Genomic DNA, 8,582 nt, shown 5'->3' on the forward strand with positions numbered 1-8,582 from the left:
ATCGAGTCGGGTCGGGTGCAGTGGGTATCCACGGGCTAAAATCACAACTCAAAACCTAGATGCACTTGCTAGAATTGTAGCCTCTCCATCAGTTACATGACATCTCAAATATGAAATGCCAGATCTGAATTTTTTTTAATATACATGAACGAGTTGAGTTTCAGATTGAGTCGAGTTAGTACCGAGATGGATTTCAAAGCTCTATGTGCCACACACCACTGACCTGACATCACCAGGTTACGTGGGGCCCACCATGATGTACGTGTTATATTAAAATCATCCATCCATTTTGCAAGATCATTTTAATGCTTGAGACAAAAAAAAGAAAAAAAAAAGAGGCAGATTCAAATCTCAAGTGGACCACACCACAAGAAAACAATGGTGATTGAACGCTCACAATTAAAAACATCCTATGTCCCCACTGTAATGTTTATTTACCATCCAACCTATTGATTTGGTCACACGGACCTGGATGAGGGAAAACACAAATATCATCTTGATAAAAGCCTTTTGTGGGGCAAAGGAGTTTTCAACAACAACGCCCAATTCCTACCTTTCTTGTAGTGTGGCCCACTTGAGCCTTAGATTTGCCTCATTTTTGGTCTTATGCCCTAAAATAGTATGGAAAATGGATGAGTAGTGTGGATAAAATATATACATTACGGTAGGCCTCATAGAGCCCCTGATAGGACCGTCCGTCTCCAGCCTAGTGTGAGTGCAGCTTCAGTGAATCCTGGATCCAGACAAGATTGCCTACTGAGGCTAAGAGCGAATTAGGTGTTGCCCTTACTATAGGGAACAATCGTGATTGAATTCCCACCATTAAAAACTTCAAGGGGGCCATCAGAATATTTATTTTCCATCCAACCTGTTGATAAGGTCACAAATACGTGGATGAAGAGACCACACAAATATCATCTTAATCCAAAACTTTTTATGCCTCATGAGAAGTTTTCTATGGTTGATTACCACTATTTCTTGTATTATGGTCCAATTGAGATTTGGATCTGCTTCATTGTTTTACATCATACCGTAAAATGAGTTTTCAAAGCGGATGGATGATGTGTATATCAGGCGCTTACGTCATGGTGTACCCTATAGTCACGGATCCCACCCCACATCTCCAAACAGAAACCCCTGTGTCAAATTAATTTGTTAACAAATGGGTTTTTTCATATTCCATACTTAATTTTCAGGTTTTGGCACTTCTTTCATATAATTCCTAAATAAATTTTCAAACTTTACTTTCAGATTGAAGATTCACATTTCATAATCAGGCTTCAAGCTTTAGATTTAAAAAATAGGCCCTAAGAAATATCTCACGTGGCGCTCAAGTGTCAAGCTAAACTGTCCAACTTATGATACCCTATATATGTAAATGGATCATGAATCCAAAATTAAGCTTATTCCATCATCTTGGTATCACATTGCTAACCATTTATTGGACGGTTATATGAAAAATATCAAAGGTCCTATTTCCATAAACAAGCATTCAAGGATAAGATGCCATGATTGTTCAACCAAAATTTGTCCTTGGGATTGTGACTTGAATCCAAAAGGCTCAATCTGGTCTTCTTTTTTTGCTTTTTTCTTTTTTGAGTTAATATATGTCATATATACAATCTATAAGTGCCCATGTATTAATAATCATACATAGCTCAAGTATAATACAACTCTTCAATTTTTTTTTGGGTGCATAGCTAACCCACCTACGCGTTCAATAAAGTTCATACACATGCCAAATATAGCACCATAGCTCTCAATTCCAATCCATCAATCGGAATGATAGCATTATATTGATTCCCTGACTCAAGAATCAAGTTGATCCACCTGCTAGGTGGGCTACTGGCTACATTTTGCAAAACAAATGTACAACCTGAAATACTTAAATGAGGTTTTTACCCGGTCGTCATTTCAATATTGGGATCCACAACCTCATGGAACCAAATTTTCTTTTAATGAACATGTGCAAGGTCAGACTAACTTGATGGATTAGATCTCGCAATGTGGACACGTGTGGTGCATGCCCAAGCTTTAGTGAACAGGTGTGTATAAAAAAGTTCTTAATTTCTTTTCTAAAAATAGGAAAACGTGAAGAATTATTGAGTAAAACGCCTTATAAATTTCTCACGAAACCTTATTAATTGTGGACAATTTTATTATTTTAGGAAAAAAATTAACAAAAGTTAAGAAAAAGCTACCTGAAGGCATCTCTTTGGGAATAACTTGATTAATGGGGCATTTTAATGAAAATGTAATTTAAAAGTTACCAAATACAAATATAATAAAGTACTATTTTGTAACCTAAAAGAAAAACATATCATATATACCCAACCGCCGAGTTGATTTGCAGACAAGGAGAGGTGCACATCTCCTATTGCATGAGAGAGAAGTGAATTTCCTCCCCTGAACACTAGCTATAAATGAATTCTCTCTGAGTCACGTCCCAATTACCTAAGGGTTTGTTTAGATGCCTATAAGTTCTTTTAAGTTGTAAGTGACTTACCTATAAATTACTTGTGTAAAAGTTACTTACAAGTAATATGTTTGGATATAAGCTATAAGCCACTTACAGGTAAGTTAGTTTTTTTGTCTGTAAGTTACTTACAGGTAAAAAGTTGTATATTTACATTGAGCAGAACTTAGATTAAGGAATTGTTTCAAAATGTTATGATCATATAAAAATACATGGGATCAAATATGTAATTTTATTAAGCCCATCAAGATGAATATTTGAGCTAATTCTTAAGCCAAATTAATTATCAAGTGGGCCATAAAAGTGGGCCCATGAATTCAAAACATCTATAGCATGGAGCAATAACTCAATTTAAGCATCGAAAAGAAACTTAAAAACATTAATGAGTCAAGAAACATTAATCCATCTCGAAATCCGAATTCATTTCGCAAATAAATCTAAAAATTAAGGAATTATTAAGTGAAGAAATATGTCATTAAGCATAAATGGTCCATATATAATTTCTGATTAGAAAATGAAAATTTGCTAGTACAATGCAGCCATGAGGGGTGCGAACAAAAGGAAAACGGTCAGCTCCGATGATGCACAGCTCTGATGACGCGTAGCTCCGATGATGTCGACGCACAGCTCCGATGATGCATAGCTTTGACAATGCACAGCTCCGATGATATCACATAGTTCCGATGACGGCGACATGGTTACGATCGAAGAGGAAAATCATTGCACACCATGCAACAAATCCAAAGACGATCAACAGCAGAAGCATTCTGAGGATTGGACAACGGTTTCGCGAACAAAAGGAAAACGATCAGCCCTTACCAATCGAGAAAGAAACACTTCCAATCTCCCAACCTTATTCCTTCGCGGGTATCCCAAAGGATGCCTCCCCATTAATCTTGCCAGGGTATTTGGCAGGGCGGGAGCGGTTATGGATGTCATTATGCCTAGAAACAAAGAAAACGGTGAGTATGGGCTTTGCCCTGATCAGGATGGGTTCAGACGAAGAACTATCCAGGGCGGTCTTCATGCTTCATGGTGAACGGTTTGGAGGGGTCCCTCTACTGGTTCAACGAGCCCGATTTGGACCCAACAGGACCTCATCAAATAATAAGACTTCAGTGTAGAGTATGAGCAAAGGTCGTGCGAAGAATCCTTTTCTCCAAACCACTGCTTGTCATCCAGATACTTCTTTCAGGGATGCCCTCCTGAACCGGCCAGCGACGATGAAATCCGCGAATAAGGTCGTCCAGTCTCCCTCTTCATCTGATAATCGTCAAGAGGCCGGCAACCACTCAGCCATGGACCCTTTAAAGGAACTCATCATGCGACTCCCTCCAAATCAGATTCACCAATCAAAGCAAGCCCTATCGGATTCTATGGTGATCCGCACCAGAGAGGGTGCAACCATTCCCCTTTCCTCCAGATGGAGATGCGTGGCGAGCTATTTGACGCCTCATCCCAACCCTCCTCTCTTAAGACCCGCGAATGTGGATATCAGGCCCAGCTCGGGTCTCATATCCCTCCCAGGTACCAAGACCCTAAACCTCAATATTCCAGTTATCCCAGATCCTAAAGAAGTTAGAATCCGAAACCTCTTACCCCTGTCGTCAACTGCCCAACCTATCATGACCCCTCATCCTCCCTGCCACCCTCAATCTCCTCACGATCCCTTTCAGACTACCCAAACCCCTCATTATCCCCCTTACCCGATTCATTCTATGGGAATCCCAGACTATGCAGATAATCTAGTGTCGCGTCTCCCCGTGGATTAAGCCAGCATAGACTTCGATCGTGCTTCGAATCTATCAGATAATCCCTCCCCTCCCAGTTCTATGACTTCCTCTCCTTTCTCCTTTCTTGGTAACAGATCAGATCACGGTCTTCTCACATTATTTCAGGAATTCCCAGACATTGAGGTCATAGATGAGGAGCCGCTCCAGATACGAGATGGTACAGTCACTGATCCTCCTCAGGACAACTCAATCAACACTATGGATGATTCAGATCGAGTAGATTTATTTCGGAAGATCCAGAACAAAAAATGGGTTCGTGACGCGGTGGGTCATGTTGGCAGATCGTTGGGTCTATCTTTTGGCGACTGCTCAAAGGACTACTTAGCCCTCTTCCACTGTGTTGAAGCCCGTGGTCACCCCCTCTCGCTTTTAAAATCTCCTCGAAGTTAGTGATCCAAATCTTGCAACAGTAGAGACCTTCAGCGAATGGTGTCACTCCCTGATCTTCCAGCCAGGGGCAAGGGAATTCGGGGAAGCCCTGTTCCCCAATGACCGTTATCTCTTAGAATGTGAGGGGCGTGGGGTCCAAGTAAAAGAGGCGCCTCATGAAGGACTCATGTGATCGGCAACATCCTCAAATCATCTGTCTCCAGGAAACAAAGGTTTCCCAGTTTAATGATAAGATGTTGGGAATGCTCTTGGGGGCTTTTGATGCCAAATGGATAGCTCTCAATGCCCAAGGAAGTGCTGGTGGCGTCCTTCTCGCCTCGCGTTCGTCTCTATGGACGCTCCAGAACAGTTGGGTGGGATCTTTCTCCGTTTTTAGCCACGCTGATTTAGATCTCTTCTAGAACTTGGATTCTTATTTCCTCCATCTATGGGCCCACTGAAGATGCCAAAAAACAAGAATTCTAGGAGGAGCTTAGCAACATCAGACGCAACTTTGATGGCCCAGCTTGCCTCGCTGGAGATTTCAATGCCATCAGATTTCCCTCAGAAAAGTCGCACGGTAACAAGTATACTCCGATGATGGCTGCTTTCTCAAGCTAGATTGAAGATCATGAGATGGTCGACCTTCCTCTCTTGGGATCTAAGTTTACATGGACAAATGGTAGAGCTACCCTGTCCAGTCCAGACTTGATAGATTTCTCCTATCTGCTGAATGGATGGATCTATTCTCTTTCTCCTCCCAAATAGCGCTCCCGAGAACCACTTCAGACCATCGGCCAATCAAGTTATCTCTCGAAGGCACCAACTGGGGTCCCAAACCCTTCAAATTTGACCTTTCGTGGCTCAAGATTGCAGGTTTCCATCAAAAAGTTTATGCCTGGTGGGAAGAATCCCAGGTTAAAGGTTTCGCTGGCTACAGGTTTCACGAAAAGCTAAAGCATCTCAAAAGTAGGCTGAGAGAATGGTATTAGTAGGAATTTCCGATTAGAGAGCAGGAGATAGAAGGGATTCTACGTAAGCTACAGAGGATAGATGTAGAAGCTGAGCCAATGCCCCCAGACATTATGGCCCAAAGAATTTCCCTAATCCAATCTCGTTTTGCTAGGGCCCTAGAAAAAGAAATCTCTTAGAAGTAGAAGTCTCGGGTCAAATGGATTAAGGAAGGGGATAAAAACACTGCTTACTTTCACAGTATAGCTATTCTGCGTGCCAGAAGCAACCAGATCAACAACATTATTGTGAATGGGAAGAGAACGGAAGACAAAGACACAATTGTGATGGAAGCTGTGGCCCATTTCAACGCTCGGCTGCAGGGTGAAAATTGGAACAGGCCTCAGTAGGATGCGCTGGCCCTAGGTAGCCTATCTAGTGATGAAGTGGCTTCCCTCGAAGCCCCTTTTTCCGTGGAAGAAGTGAAGCTCGCCATCGACTCCATGGATGGTGATAAAGCATCGGGCCCTGATGGATTCCCGATCAAATTCTACCAGGCTTTTTGGAATCTCCTTCAGAAAAATCTGATGGAATTTTTTCTGAATTTTTCAACCGTGGTAGATTATCCAAGAGCCTTGGGGCTATCTTCATAGCCCTAATTCCAAAGTTTTCAGGGGCTACTTTGATCCAAGACTACAGACTGATCAGCCTGTTGGAGAGCCTGTATAAAATTCTCGCAAAGGTTCTTTCTTCCAAACTTAGAAAGATCATGGGTAACATCGTCCCTGCTAACCAAAATGCATTTATAGCTGGCAGACAAATTATCGACTGTGCGTTGATTGCAAATGAGTGCCTCCACTTGAGCCACAGGTCAGGCCAGAAGAGTGTGATATGTAAACTGGACATCGAGAAAGCCTACGACCATGTTGATTAGAGTTTCTTATAATACATGATGAGGAGATTGGGCTTTGGAAGCAAATGGTGTGCTTGGAATGGTGAATGTCTGAATATGGCCCATTTTTTTATCCTGTTAAATGGTTCCCCGAAAGGATTCTTTAAGGGATCCCAAGGCCTGCGGTAGGGAGACCCCCTCTTGCCCTTTCTATTTCTCATCATAGGGGAGGCCCTTTCTCAATTGCTCACTAAAGGTCAGCAGGAAGGTATTCTAAGCGGCATCTTCATGGAGGGTATCCAAATGCCTCTCACGCATCTCCAATTCACTGATGATACCCTCATTTTCTCTGAACCCAATGCAGAAAAATCTACAATCTCCATACCGCTCTTCGCTTCTTCGAGGCTGTTTCGGATATGTGTGTTAATCTAGCTAAATCCAAGTTTTTTGGAGTCAATCTGGACATTGAAGAGATGGTAGCGATGGCAGAAATCATAGACTATACTTTGGGTTCTCTCCCTTCTACCTTTGTGACCCCCCCCCCCCCCCCCCCCTTCAGGCCCAGTGGATCAAGATTGTGTCCAAATTTCAGGTTTATTTAGCGAGATGGGGGTGTAGATACTTAACGTTGGCTGGCTGGCTTACCCTCATCAAGGTAGCCCTTTCCAACCTACCTCTATATTTCATGTCTATATTCAGATGCCCGGCGGCAGTGCTATCTTCGTTAGACAAGATTAGGAGGGATTTTCTGTGGCACGACAAGGAGGACAAGAAACAATTCCACCTTGTCAACTGGAAGGAGGTGTGCTGCCAGACTCAAATGGGAGGTGCTAGGGTAAAAGACTTAAAACTCATGAACCAAGCTCTCCTTGGTAAGTGGATTTGGAGAATCGGGTCGGAAGATGGGAACCTGTGGAACCTTATTATCAAAGGCAAATATGGTAGATTGCAGAATGGTTGGTGGACCAAAGACATGACTATTGGTAATGCATCTTACATTTGGAAGGGTATATCCAAACTGAAAAGGGTTGTCCTCAGCAATATTGGTTATGCCTTGGGCAACGGGTAGAGAATTCATTTCTGGATGGATCCTTGGAGAGGAGATTAGTCGCTAAAGGAGTTGTTCCCTAACATTTTCAGGCTTTCGCTAGTTAGAGACATCTCAGTGGCTAGCTGTTACAGTGTTACCGAAGGAAATGCGACATGGAACATTATGTGCAGGAGCAATCTAAATGACTAGGAAATCAGCGAGTATACGGAGCTGCTCCTGTTCATCCATGCCCCGTCCCCTATCCAATCTGAAGTCGATTCCATCATCTGGAAATTGGATAAATCTAGCATCTTTTCAGTTCGCTCCCTGTACAATCAGCTCCTCGTCAGCAAGACAGAAACAACCAACCGTATCCCCCATCATTGCTGGAAGTATCCCGTGCCCCCTAAGCTGTAGGCTTTTGGCTGGCTTGTTTGCAAAAAGAAAATCCTAACTGTTGATAACCTCAAAAAAAGAGGTATCGTTCTCCCCAACATCTGCCTATGTTGCATGCGGGATGAGGAATCTGTCGACGACCTGTTGCTTCACTGCCCTTTTATTTCAGAAATTTGGTAGGATTTCCTATCCCAGTTCAACATCAACTGGTGTTTTCCTATATCGGTTGACCTCCTGCTCCTTGTGTGGCACGGGATTGTGATTGGTAAGCCAACTACAAGGCTTTGGAGGATGGCTATCCTTGCGATCTGGTGGTCCGTTTGGGAAGAAAGGAATGGAAGATGCTTTAAAGATTCTTCAAATTCTGCTCAGGTGGTTTCGTCCAGGGCCAAGCGCAACTTAATCGAATGGGCTTCCATTGACGACAAGTTCAAAGATTGCGACCTGTTGTTCCTCGAGATTTAGTTCTTCCTTTCCCCTCTTTTTGTTTTTTTTTCTCTCTCTTTTTGTTGTTTGTTTCCCTTTTAGTTCTTAATGAATTTGCATTATCTTTTAAAAAATATATATAACAAAATCAAAATTATCATTACCGTCCAATTTTTAGAATCCAAATGCATGAAAATAATTAAATTAAAATTAAAAAATAAATGCATTAAAAGAATCTAATGGAGCATA

The sequence above is a fragment of the Magnolia sinica genome, chromosome 4, assembly GCF_029962835.1.
Source record: "Magnolia sinica isolate HGM2019 chromosome 4, MsV1, whole genome shotgun sequence".
NCBI lineage: Eukaryota > Viridiplantae > Streptophyta > Magnoliopsida > Magnoliales > Magnoliaceae > Magnolia > Magnolia sinica.